The sequence below is a fragment of the Peromyscus maniculatus genome, chromosome 7 (assembly GCF_049852395.1).
Source record: "Peromyscus maniculatus bairdii isolate BWxNUB_F1_BW_parent chromosome 7, HU_Pman_BW_mat_3.1, whole genome shotgun sequence".
NCBI lineage: Eukaryota > Metazoa > Chordata > Mammalia > Rodentia > Cricetidae > Peromyscus > Peromyscus maniculatus.
Genome location: NC_134858.1, coordinates 51,908,397 through 51,921,581, shown reverse-complemented (window position 1 = coordinate 51,921,581; position 13,185 = coordinate 51,908,397). Strand labels below are relative to the sequence as shown.

Sequence of the window (13,185 nt, the reverse complement as noted above, 5' to 3'; positions counted from 1 at the left end):
GTCTTGAATTTTAAAAATTCAGCTGACAGGGCCAGTGATGGTAGGTCCTCTGTGTAATCCCCACACTTGGGAAGCTGCTTTAACAGACTCAGGTCTAAGCCAAGCATGGTGCTGAGTGCTTGTAGTCTCGGTGCTTGGGAGACACAGGCTGGAGGGGCAGGAGCAGCAGGCCAACCCTGGCTCCATAGTGAGTTTTGGCGACAAGAGGGCATGTCTCAAAATTAAAAACAAAATTCAGCTGATGGATACTTGACTCTTGTGAAGTGATAATCTCTATATTTGGGGTTGATTCATTCCATTTATTATCTACAACTGTCATGAGCATCCCATGTCAGAAACAGATTGTGCCTCCCCACAATGTCAGGATTTACTGAATAATAACAAATTCATAAAGTGCAAAGGCTTTGCTGGCAGCAGTTTGCCGGGTAGTGCCTCTTTCTGTGATAGTAAGCAAAGCAAACACATGATTTATTTATTCCAATCTTGATTACTAATATTAACTCTTGGCTGTCTTACACACCACAGGGTAAATAGCTCCGTACGGCTGTCTATATGTGCATGTGTAGGTTATCGAATGGCCACAAAGGGTTAAAGAGGCCACAGCAGAGTTCAAGGCATTTCAAATTCTAGAAGCTGGGAAGCTGACAGAAATGTAAAAAGAATCCTCAGCTGGAGGTCTGCTGGAGCCCCAGGTAGCAGGTCAGGCCATTGTCCAGGCACAGAGTTCAGCTGCAGAAGCAAGGTGAAGTGAACTCTGTAAAGGGTGGAGAACAGGACGGGGTCCAGGCAAACAAACAGGCTGATGGATGGACAGCAGGTCCAGAGGGACCAACAGGTGACTAGATGGATGGTACTTTGATAGGCTGTGTCAACAGTGGAGACTGAGTCAATCAGGGACAGTCAAGAGTTCTCTGCTTGTCAGTCTCCTTACACATCCACCAGGTGTCAGATGGGGGCCCTCAGCATCTCAGGGCTAGGTGTCCCCTTCTCTCTGAGGTCCAAGTGAAGCAGCTGTTTTCCCCCAGTCTGCTGCGTCAGATCGGCTGTTTGGCCTGTTTTTTTCTGAGATGGTTTTAGTACTTCCATGAACTCCTACAGTCCCAGCTTATTTGGGCGGTACCCATCCTACTTTTAGGAATCCGTTAATAGTCTGTGCCTTGTGGGTAGTGACAGATAAATGAGGTTGTTACATATCCACCGTGGTGCATTCTCAATATGGAAGAAAAAGCTCCTTGTCAAATGCACTCTCTCAGGGCACAGCACAGTCTGAAGACCCACCATTTTATGTAGGGTGGAGCACTTTAGGGCAGCATGATCTAAACAACGTTCTAGAACAGTGGGGAAAACCACTGAAGCCCTTGAGGACCTCCTAAGTAAACAAGGTTAGTGTATGTGGTAATAAACATAAAACAAATACCTGTTAAAGCTCTTTAAGTACTTTACACACATTACCTCACTTAAAGTCTTGCTTTTATAAAGAATCATACCCAGTTAGGATGCGGTCAGCTGCAAAAACAAAAACAAACAAACAACAACAAAAACATGTGATTACGGCACTGGAGAGATGGCTCACTGATGAAGAGCACTTAGTGTTCTTGCAGCTGGTTCAGTTCCCAGCATCCACAACTATCGGCAACTCGGGTTCCAGGGGAATCCAACGCCATCCAGCTTCTGTCCCCTGCAGGCCCCAGACATGCATGTAATGAATGGACATGCAGGAAAACCAATAACAATCACAATGAGCATGCAACATTGGGCATGGTGGCACAGGACTGTAATTCCTGGTACTTGGGAGGCTGAGGCAAGTTCAAGGACCGCCTCTATCGAGGACTAAGTTCAAGAGCAGCCTAGGCAACTTAGTGAGCCCTTGTTTTAAAAAGTCAAGGTGGTGGGGGAGAGGGTGAAAGAGAACAGAGCTAGGGATCTGGCTGAGTGACAGAGTACTTACTTGCCTAGCCTAAGTCAAGCTACTGGTCTGCTAATTAAAGTACAGTCAGCCTCCATACCCAGGGACTGAAATTATTGGAGGAAAAATTGCATTTGTGTTAGACATGTCCATTTTCTCTTATTATTATTTGCATATCAGCATGCTTATGAACGTTTGATATCCAATTCCCTGTGTCTCCTGCCCAAACTACTTTGCATTTTGAACTCAAAACCTTTCCCCAGTTCTCACTCACAGGTCCGCTGCTGGACACAGGCTCAGTAACTGGGCCTGTAACCTGAACAAACTCAACAAGTTGTGATGTGACAAAGCTCACTGAGGCTGCTGGGGAAAGGGTCCATGCCTCCTTCCTCCGCAACCTGCACCTGGAACCTGAGGCCCTGGAGTTAGACCACAGTGCTGAGCCTGGAGCAGTGGGGGCCCCCTCATACTCGTGGAACAGTGGAGACCGTAGGAGACAGATAAGCCGGAGAAACACTGGCTCTCAGGTATCAGCTTTTGGCTTCTGAATCCAGCCTTGCCTGTTCTCTCTAAGAGCTTCTTCTTGGTATATGAGCCAATGAACTCTCTTTGTAGTGTTTAATAAAAGCAGCCAGTCTGCCTTGAGATGGTTCAGCAGGTAGAGGCACTTGCTGCCAAGCCCGATGACCTGAGTCTGATCCCCAGGTCCCACATGGTGAAAGGAGAGAATCAACTCGTGTAAATTGTCCTCTGACCTCCACCTGCAGGCTGTGGTATGCTTTTGCGTCCACACACACATACGTAAGTATGTAATAATGTTAATAATAAACCACATGAGGCCACTGGTTCAGGCTCTGGACTATGCTTAACGGACCAAACCAGAGTGGCATTACTCACACTGAAGCTCCAGACGACTGTACCAAAACTGAAGTATTTGACCATCTAAGAAATCAGGCTACGGGGAGATCCTCCTGCCTCCGCTTCCCCAGTGCTGGGATCAAAGGTATGGGCCACCACACCCAGCTCCCTTCCTTCTTTTCTTATGGCTTATGTTGGCCTTGAAATTACAGTGATCCTCCTGCCTCTGCCTTTCAAATGATGGGGTTATAAACTTATGCCACAGTGCTGGCTCAGTTTGAAAGTATGTGCGTGTGTGCACGAGTGTGTGTGCATGAATGTGTATGTATGTGTGTGCGTGAGAGTGTGTATGTGTGTGCATAAGTGTGTATGCATGCATGTGTGTGCATGAGAGTGTGTGTGCATGAATGTGTGTGTGTGTGTGTGTGTGTGTGTGTGTATGAGTGTGTGTGCATGCAAGAGTGTGTGTTTTCAGTGAGATTGACCCGAAGGCCTTGTATATGCTAGTTCAGTACTCTACTACTGAACTACATCCACATCCCTGTGTTTTGTTTGTTTGTTGTAATTTGCATCAAAAGACTGTAACTGATGAGGGCTGGATGGGATGACTCAGTGGCTAAGAGCACGGGCTGCTCTAACAGAGGACCCAGGTTCAATTTCCAGCACCTACATGTGGTGGTTTACAACCATTTGTAATTCCAGACCCTGGGGATCCAAAACCCTCTTCTGGCCTCTGTGGGAACTGCATGCATGTGATGCACAGATTTATATGCAGGCAAACCACCTATACACATAAAAAAATTAAAAGAATGTAACTGATACTTTTAATTATTAATGTTGATACTTTTAATAGTAATTTAATAATTAAATAATAATTTAATAATATTAAACATCTCAGACACTGTCTAGAGCAGTGGTCCTTAACCTTCCTAATGCTTTGATCCTTCAATACAGTTCCCCATGTCATGGTGACCTCAGCCATAAAATTATTTTTGTTGCTACTTCATAACTGTAATTTTGCTACTGCTATGAATCATAATGTAAATTTTTTTTTTGGAGATAGAGGTTTGTCTAAGGGTCTTGACTCACAGGTTGAGAACCACTTTTCTAGATGGTTTGGGCAAACTATTTATATCCTGGAAATAACCTTAAAGACAAATATGATTATTAGCCAAGCCATACAGCTAGCTCCCACTGACACTCATCAGTTGGTAGAACTAGAAGGAAGTCCTTTTTTCTTTTTGTATGTATATATTTATTTATTTTTGTTTTAACATCTAGAAGTGAGCCTTAATAAATATGAAGAAGACTAAAACCCCCAAAGTCAGCCCCTGAAGGCGCAGGAAGCCCAGGAAAGGCCTCAAATTATGTTTTTTTCAGAATGGTCAGAAGACCGTGCCCAGGCACCAAGGCAGGGTGTTTGGTGACAACGAGAGATGTCTGGGGGGAATTGGGGTGACATGACGCTGTGCTCAATTTAATTTACAGATTTCATAAAGACTGAGATGTCAGGGCGAAAGTGACGTCAGGAATGGTGGGACAGGCCTGTGACTCCAGCACCAGAGAGCTGGTGGCAAAGGATTGCCGAGTTCGAAACCAGCCTGACTTACGTAGGGAACACCCAGCTAATTCTAACTACAGAGTAAGACCATGCCTAAACAAGAAGAGAGAATGGAAAGAACCATCTCCCTGAATGCTCTGTATATTGGTCTGCTCCCTGACCCCAGAAATCTCAGTCACCCCCACGGATGATGGTAGAGCAGGAAGGGGAGGCTGGGTTATCCGGTATCCAGATTAGGCAGAAACCGAGTTGTCTCAATTCTCCTAGAGCTGCTGTTAGGCGCAATGGCCTCTGGGGGGCAGCAGCATGAAGCATTTGCCTTTGAAGAGCTACAGACCGTAGGAATTGTGTCTAGCCTTGACATCAGTCTTTAAAGAAATACGTGGAGTAATACTAGCATAAAATTCTCAGCTGTACCTTCTAAAATTGCAAGAAATTCAAATAGTCCTTTCAAGAATATTCCCCCAGACCCAGCATGGTGATGCATGCCTGTCATCCCAGAATTTGGGAGGTGGAGGCAGGCCTGAGAAATAGGGCCTTGTCTCAAAACCCCAAATATCAAAATACAAACAACAACAACAACAAAAAGCAAAGCAGCCATATCACAAATGAGCTGCCCTTGCTCAAAACACTGTAAGAGGGTCAGTGACATAGCATTGTGTGACAAAAATTTTCCTGAGGAGACGTGGGACACATCTACTCACCCGAGACAGGGAGCCCATGAGACACCAAAGTATGAATACCACCAAAGTCCAACTTGGTGAGCCAATGAGTTTTATTGGAGTTACTTATAGGAGTATGGGTGAGGGGTCACTTGCAGGAGCAGAAATGACTCAAAGACAGCTGCATCACCGAAGCCCACCCCAGTGTGGGTGACAGCTCACAAAAGCCAGGAACCTGAGCACACCACACAGCCTGCAGGCAGCTCAACGGGTTGGAGGGTGTCTTTCCCACTCTTGGATGGAATTAAACCTCTTCTAAGCAGCTCAGCTGGTCTGCTTGTGGAGTCTTCAGCTTGGCTCTCTGAGAGTTTTCTTTGCAGCCTGGCTTATTTCATGGTCTTTGCAGGCCTGCTAGTGTGAGAGGAACGCTCAGCTTGTATTGCTTACTCAATAAAGGAGGGGCCTAGTAAATCTGGTCAGTTTCAGGGACTTCCTGAAGCCATTTTGAGTTGTTTACCTTTCTGTTTAGGAGCTTCCCTTCAGGAAGGAATGGTTCGATCCTGAAGGAAAGTGTTAAAACAACAGATGGCTCTGTGAAAGTGCCACTGCCAAGCCCGATGACCTGAGTTCAGTTCCCAGGACCCATTCGGTAAGAGAGACCCAACTCCCGAAAGTGGTTCTCTGACCTCCACATGTGTACCATGGCACCTGCGCATGCTCGTACACGTGTACACACACAAGTGTGCACACACACGTGTGTACACACACACACAAATAATTAAGGTAATAAATTCATGTACCAGAAGGGTCACACTTAGTGGAAGCCCCAGCTTGGGAGTCTGTTCATTGAAAGCCAATGAGATTAAAATCTGACTCTCCCTGGTACTCTGAGCGTATCTGCTAAAACTAACAAGACATACCACCCTAGGCTAGCCCAGTGATGCTTTTCTCTAGTCCCAGAAGTCTGGAGGAGGAGGAAGAAAGATCCCTGGAGTCTGGAAGCATCCAACATGAGCAACACAGTGAGACTGCCACCTCAAAAACAAAACAAAAATCCTGGTTGGAGCCGCCGTCATTTTTGTCTTGAATGAAAGCAGCCTCTTAACTAGTCTCAACCCAGCCACCAGAGGGATCCTGTTAGGGAAAGCAGCCTCTTAACTAGTCTCAACCCAGCCACCAGAGGGATCCTGTTAGGGAAAGCAGCCTCTTAACTAGTCTCAACCCAGCCACCAGAGGGATCCTGTTAGGGAAAGCAGCCTCTTAACTAGTCTCAACCCAGCCACCAGAGGGATCCTGTTAGGGAAAGCAGCCTCTTAACTAGTCTCAACCCAGCCACCAGAGGGATCCTGTTAGGGAAAGCAGCCTCTTAACTAGTCTCAACCCAGCCACCAGAGGGATCCTGTTAGGGAAAGCAGCCTCTTAACTAGTCTCAACACAGCCACCAGAGGTATCCTGTTAGGGTGCAAGCCAGCAACAGTCCTCTGCTTAGAAAGCCACACTCAGTTAACAGCCACGCTCCTCTCCAGGTCCTCCTTGCTCCGGACCAGCCTCACTCTGCCCTTCGCAGCTCCTTGAACAGTAAACACAGTCTGTTCTCCCGGTCTTTGCACATGTAGCGGTCTGCCTGGAACATTCGTCCCAGAAATCCGAGGGCTTCCTCCTTCACTCGGCCTAGCTTTGTGCTCCAGTTTGCCCTGCCCAGGGTCACCTTCTTAACATAGCTAGCATGCATGGCACAGCCCAGCTCTCTTGCACATTCCTGCTCCCTTCTTCCTGACACTACTTAACCACGATCGAGTGCAGCACACAGCTGCCTTGCCTGTCCGATGTCTATGTCTTTTTGCAATGGGGGCTGCAAGGGTGCAGGCTTGACTGCTCACAGCGGTATCTCCAGTGTTGAGAATTAGCACATGGTCGTTGTTTGATGCGGGTCAAGTCCCTCAAAGGCATGCTCAAAAAGAGATCTAATTTGTCTCTTTGCATCACGGGCACGGGGATCCCTGTTGATTCTGGTCACATTGGCCTTGGTGTCCATAAAGTGTCCACAGTGGAAGTCTTTCCCTGGGTGCGGCCGTGACTGCGCAGCAGTGATGACGAAAACTGTTTAGGCAGAGCAAGAGTGGAAGCCAGGGAGCAGCAGGTGCTCAAATGCCCAAAGCAGAGAGCTCTGTGGCTCTAGGGATGACATCTCATCCTGGGGTCAGGTGCCACATAACCTTGTTTACTTTTACAACCCACAGTGTCTTTGCACATTGTTAAATTTGGAAGCATTATCTCTGAGAACGTGATGGCAATCCTGACATGCAGAGAGAACTCTGGGAAATTTCACACCCCGTTTCATAGAAGGAATTGAAGTTTGCTTCCCTGAGCCTGAGGCTTAGAGCAGGCTCGACTGCTCCTTGTCTCTTGGCTGGCACTCCCTCTGCATTCCACTGCCCAGCTAGTTTCTGGCTACACCAACCATAATTCCAGTCACTTTCCTGCTCCAAACGTCCAGTCCGTGCACACAAGGCCAAAGTCCAAACTCTCTAGCCTGATATTTGAGCTTCCTGGCACCTGACTCTGGGCTACTGATTTCCATTCTCCTTGGCTTCTCAACTCCCCGGGTCCTTTGTGTCAGCTAACTTAGCTGTCCAACAGGTCCTGAGCTCCCAGAGTGGATGACAGAAGGCCACTCCCGCTTCAACCAGCTCTACAGACCTGCCCGTCTGTCACCCAGAACCCTGCTTGCTCTGAAGTCCTCCATGTTTTGCACACTTCCACAGCACCGTCTCTCTGCGTGAAGGTGGCATCATTCTTGGAGTCCTCCTGTCGGCAGCCCTTGCAGACCGAGGGAAGCTGGCTTGGAAGGACTCACCTGGGCTCCGAGGACCCTTCCGCAGCGCTGCTTCCCCCCAGTCCCCGTTTCGGAGCCCCTTCCCACTCACCTTTGACCTGCTGGAGCTCCCGCCCACTCATCCCTCTGTCCTTGTGTCACTGTTGACACCCTGCCCTTAGCTTTGCCTCTGGGCCTCTCCTTTTAGCAGAATTCAGTTTTTCATAGTGTGAGCATTGGCTTGGGACACAGGGTATGACTGTGCACTGAAATTTTTCTATTATCTTTTCCTTCTCCTTCTTTTTGTTTTGTTTGTTTGTCTTTTTTTGTTTGTTTGTTTGTTTTGTTTTTGAGACAGGATTTCTGTGTAGTCTTGGCTGTTCCAGAACTCGTTCTGTAGACCAGGCTGGCCTTGAACCCAGAAATCTGCCAACCTCTGCCTCCCGAGTGCTGGGATTAAAGGTGTGTGCCACCACCACCCAGCTATTTTCTATTTTTCATATATTGCACAACCTAAGCCCAAGCCTGCTACTGTCCAGAGCAGTTAAAGCTTCATGGTCTCCTCCTCCTCTTCCTTCTCCTTCTCCTTCTTCTTCTTTAGATAGCTAGTGATTGGGCACTATGGTTAAGTCGATAACTTAGAAGCTGCTTGTATTAGGGTTCTTCAGAGGAACAGAACTTATAGAACAAGTTATCTATCTATCTATCTATCTATCTATCTATCTATCTATCTATCTATCTATCTATTTTCTACAGGGCTTTATTAGAATAGCTTACAGGCTGTGGTCCAGCTAGTCCCATAATGGCTGTCTATCAACAGAAGGCCCAAGAATCCAGTAGTTGTTCAGCCCTCAATGCTGGATGTTTCAGCTGGTCTTCAGTACATGCCAGAATCCCCAAGAATTAGGCTCTATTGCCAGTGACAGAAGTGACCTGCCCGTGAGAGTGAGAGCAAGCAGGCAAAGAGAGAGAACTTCCTTCTCTCAGGTCTTTTATGTAGGCTGCCAGCCAAAGGTATGGTCTAGATTAAAGGTGGGTCTTCCCATCTCACAAGATGTGGATTAAAAGTGGATCTTTTCACTTCAGATGATTTAATTTAGGAAGAAATTCCTCCCAGATGTTCCTAGTCACTTTTTTTTTTGGCTTTTAGTTAATTCCAGATATAGTCAAGTTGACAGCCAAGAACGGCCATCATGCTGCTTTTGCTAAAAGGCATAGACTCCTCACAAGGTAAACGAAAGCCTGGCATCTGTCCTCATTCTGTACCTGTCTGCTTTACATTAGCTCAGACCTCTGTTTGAATTGGTCTACCAAAACTACTCAACCCCCTTCCAGGTTGAAGACACATAGACAAGTTACTGACCTAAATCTGCATTCACTTTGGTTCCAGGAAGAAGAAGTCTCAGGGGAGAGCAATTATCCATGGGGGTGAAGCCAGACACTGGAGCAGAAACAACATCTCCTGAGAGCCGAGTTGTCCCCTTAATCAATGAGGACCTCTGCAGACCCCTTGAAGGCTCAAAGCTGGACAACAATCAGCAGTGACCTAGACCAGGACTGATGATGTGAAAACCTCTTGCCCCAGTTCTTCCTCCACTAAAAATCAACACTCACGCCAGTCCCCTGAAGGTGGACCTGGGGTAACTGTACCTCTCTATCTGTTCCTCTTACCAAGGAGGCACACCAAATCAATCTCTCTGTCTCTCTCTCTCGCTGTCTCTGTCCCTCTCCCCCTCCCTCTCTGTCTCTGTTTCTCTGTCTGTCTATTTGCTTTTTCCATATTACCAATGCCTTTAATTGGCATATTAGGGGTAGGTGGCAGAGCCTAGCCTTCTGGGATTGTCAGAGCCCTGGCTTTTGCCATAAGAACTCCAATAACACCAGTGTTACACATTCATTTTTCTTACAATTGACTAGAGGAGATTCAGATGAGTACAAACCAGTAGCTCTGATGACCACAGGTTCTGCTGATGAGATGCTTACCACCTCCAGATGGGACCTATTCCAGTGGATGGCAGTTTATGAAGAAGTTTTCTTTCACTTGGACCTGAAGCTGTGTTCATCTGGCTCTCACCTGTCCCAGTTTACCTTTCTGGAACCAAACAGAATGAGTCCATTGCTGTTCCCATCTAAACACACTTCAGAGGTCAGAGAACAGCGTTCAACATGTTATTAAAACTGCTCAGCAGCACCAAGAACCTTAGCTTTCAATTGAAAAGCCCCTGAGGACAGACAGCCAAGCAACCACACACAAGTCAGAGAGCCAGAGAGCGGGGTTAAAGAGATGTCGGGGCATCTGGTCATCATCTCTCACCGAGAGAAGACAAGGGGCTGGAGATGTAGCTTTGTGGTTAAGAACATACACTGTTCTTTTTTTTTTTTAAAGGTTTATTTATTTATTATGTATACAGAAGAGGGCGCCAGATCTCATTACAGATGGTTGTGAGCCACTATGTAGGTGCTGGGAATTGAACTCAGGACCTCTGGAAGAGCAGTCAGTGCTCTTAACCTCTGAGCCATCTCTCCAGCCCTAAGAACACACACTGTTCTTGCTGAGGACCTAAGTTCATTTCCCAGCACCTAAGTTGGGTGGCTCACAAGCACCTATAACTTCAGTTCCAAGGGATTCAATGTCCTCTTCTGGCCTCTGTGGGAATCTGCACACAAGGGGTACATATATGCACTCACGCACACATAAAACTAAAATAAACCTTTTAGGCTCTGTGTGGTGATGCAAGCCTTTAATCCCAGCACAGGAGGCAGAGATAGAGACCTGAGAGAGAGAGAGAGAGAGAGAGAGAGAGAGAGAGAGAGAGAGAGAGAGAGAGAGGAGAGAGAGAGACGGAGCCTTGACAAAGGCAAAAACCACAGCTAATCTACAATTCCCAGACAACTGAGAGGCTATAAAAGCTGATTAATTAAAAATGTATTCCATACAGTGTGTTTAATTAGTCACCAGAGGCAGTCTATATATAATAGCATTGTTGGTTACAACCATCACAAGAGTTTGCCTTTAAAGAGCTCTCTCCTCTCCTCATGGGAAGGCTCCCAGCACCCCACCACCACCCTTATTAATTAATGCACAGGGACTCAGAGAGCTGGGCAGGTGGCCAGTTTCATTATGCCACTTTTAAAAGAGGTCAAGTGACTTCTTCATATCACCGCAATTAAAACCTTCTGAGATTGTTATTGTAAGTTCATGGCCTTCTTAAAAGCTTGTCAGTGTTTTCAAAGACCCAATTCATTTACTGACTGGTTTGTTAAGAAGAGTTAAAATTTAATCAGATGAGGCAGTCTTGTCCCCATTGTGGTTATGTTTGAAGGTCAAATAATTTCATTAAAAAGTTAAATGACTCCCAGAAACAGGACTTATTTATTCACATATTTCTTGGTTTCCTATCTTGGGCGAGTATTATGAACTATAAAGAGGGGAGCACTAGAGGAAGAGAGGACCATTTCTGGCTGGGGTGATGTTGGAAGCATCTCATAAGGGATGGCAGAGGACTGGACAAATCAAAAGCAGACATGAAAGTGTCTTTTTCTCCTGTGGGGAAACCCTGCTGCATCCCCTGCTCTCGGTCCTGCCTCCTGCTCTGTCCCTGGCCCTTCTCTAGATGCTGGCACAGCCCCACCCTCACCTCTCCACATTTTGCTACTTTTTGTGAGCTGATTATTTCAAAACAAACATTTAAAAAGTGTGGTGTTATTTGTGCGACTGGTACAGGCAATGTCTGAATCATCGCCCCCTATACCATATGGGGTGGGGGAGTTCCAGAAGCTGGAATAAAAGGGGGAGAACACCAGAGGTTGAGCCTGACCACCCTGCAGAGCTGGGAGCAGGTAGAGACGTGAGGGACATCCAGAAGTCTAAGGCAGGATCTGCTGAACTCAGTGTACTAGGCATTTGGAGCCCAGACAAGGAAGGAGGAAGGGAAAGGAAAGAAAGAGAGAAAGAAAGATCTTCAATGTCTCCTGTCCTGGGTCCCTGTTGCCTGGTTTGTGTTTACGTGTGGTATGATGTATGGTGTGTTGGCCCCAACTGAAAGGTGCTGTGGGAGAGGGGAAATGCCGTGACAGAGTCTGATGGGGCCTGCATTCTAGTCCACAGACAGCGCCTTCTAATATTGTTCTCAAGCAATCGAAGGACTGCTTCGTACAAGGCAGCTCCTCCAGGGCTCTTGAGACCAGGCCCCACCCTACTCTAAGCTACTCTATTTTTCAGGCTATGCCTTGCTCTAGAAGATTCCATTTTACAGTCAGCTTTTGTCTCCATTTTGGAGGAAAAGAATGATTGTAGCCTTGTGATGAACCCAGAAACTGCACTATCCATGGAGCACATAGACTTATTCCTGGGAATAGAAAGGGGACCACCCTCTAAATGTATTGGGGTGAGTTGAAACTATAGGGGCACATGGGTACATTAAAATCATCTCAGGGGATCCAGGCCTGGCCAAGGAAAGAATGAACTCACCCACTTGGGCCTCATAAAGTGATGGACACCTAACACTGTGCTGGCATGGCACCATACCAACCAATCATCGGATACCTGTCATGTGTGATCGAGGCCCATACCCCCACCCAGCCTTGGAGCTTTGATTTCCCTGTTGATGCGGCTTCCCTGACTGTTTGCCGTCCGTCTGTCCACCCATCTGGATCTGAGCCCCTGTCCTTTGCTCTGGACCCGTTTCTTGCACTCAGACCCTGGTTCCATCCAGGATGGGCCTTTGACTCACAGCTGGAACAACTTTGCTCTCAAACCTTGACCCCAGCGGCTCCCTCCAGGCACTGGTCTCATCTGTGGGCCTTATCAACTCCTCAGGCCTCGTGGACTCCACTGCAGCCTCTTTGTTCATTCTGTATCACGCATACAGATATAGTTACTGTGTGCTGTGTGGTATGACTTAGTAGCAGTAATTAAGTTTTGAATGAAAACACCCTGGAGAGATGGCTTAGCGGTTCAGAGCTCTCGCTGAGGACTTGGGTTCAGTTTCCCAGCACCCACGTGATGGCTCACAACCATCTCTACCTTTAGTTTCAGGAGATCTGATGTCCTCTTCTGGCCTCTGTGTGCACCAGGAGCATATGTAGTGCACATACACACATGTAGGCAAACACTCATACACATAAAGCCAAAATAAATACATCCTTTGAAAAACTGGAATAAAATAACCTCTATTTGTCTCATCTATGTTGCTAAGAGAGATGATATGAAAAATGGATGTCATTGATAAGCCTTGTGAATTTACTCTTACCCAATAAATTCTGACACTGTGGAAGGACACAGATGTGTTCCTCTATGTTTTGGGCGTAACTTACTCACAATAGGCCTCTTGGATAAGGGCACTGAGGTGATCCTGGAAGGCTCTGCTGCGTGGTCTGACCA

The 13,185-nt window shown here is 46.8% G+C and overlaps 1 long non-coding RNA gene across 6 annotated transcripts in view; it reads left to right on the top strand.

Moving 5' to 3' along the window:
- LOC121830843 (uncharacterized) overlaps window positions 1-12,734 on the top strand; it is a 30,497-nt gene extending 17,763 nt beyond the window's left edge. For 2 of the 6 annotated variants that reach the window (XR_013052748.1, XR_006074104.2), the window contains 4 exons: window positions 2,170-2,433; window positions 5,517-5,636; window positions 7,628-9,032; window positions 9,193-12,734. This is a non-coding gene — a long non-coding RNA (uncharacterized LOC121830843). Of the gene's footprint in view, window positions 1-2,169; window positions 2,434-2,491; window positions 2,910-5,516; window positions 5,637-7,627; window positions 9,033-9,192 lie in introns of those variants that run through there. The other 4 variants (XR_013052746.1, XR_013052747.1, XR_006074103.2 and 1 more) reach the window with 4 other exon arrangements.
- Window positions 12,735-13,185: the final 451 nt, after the last annotated feature.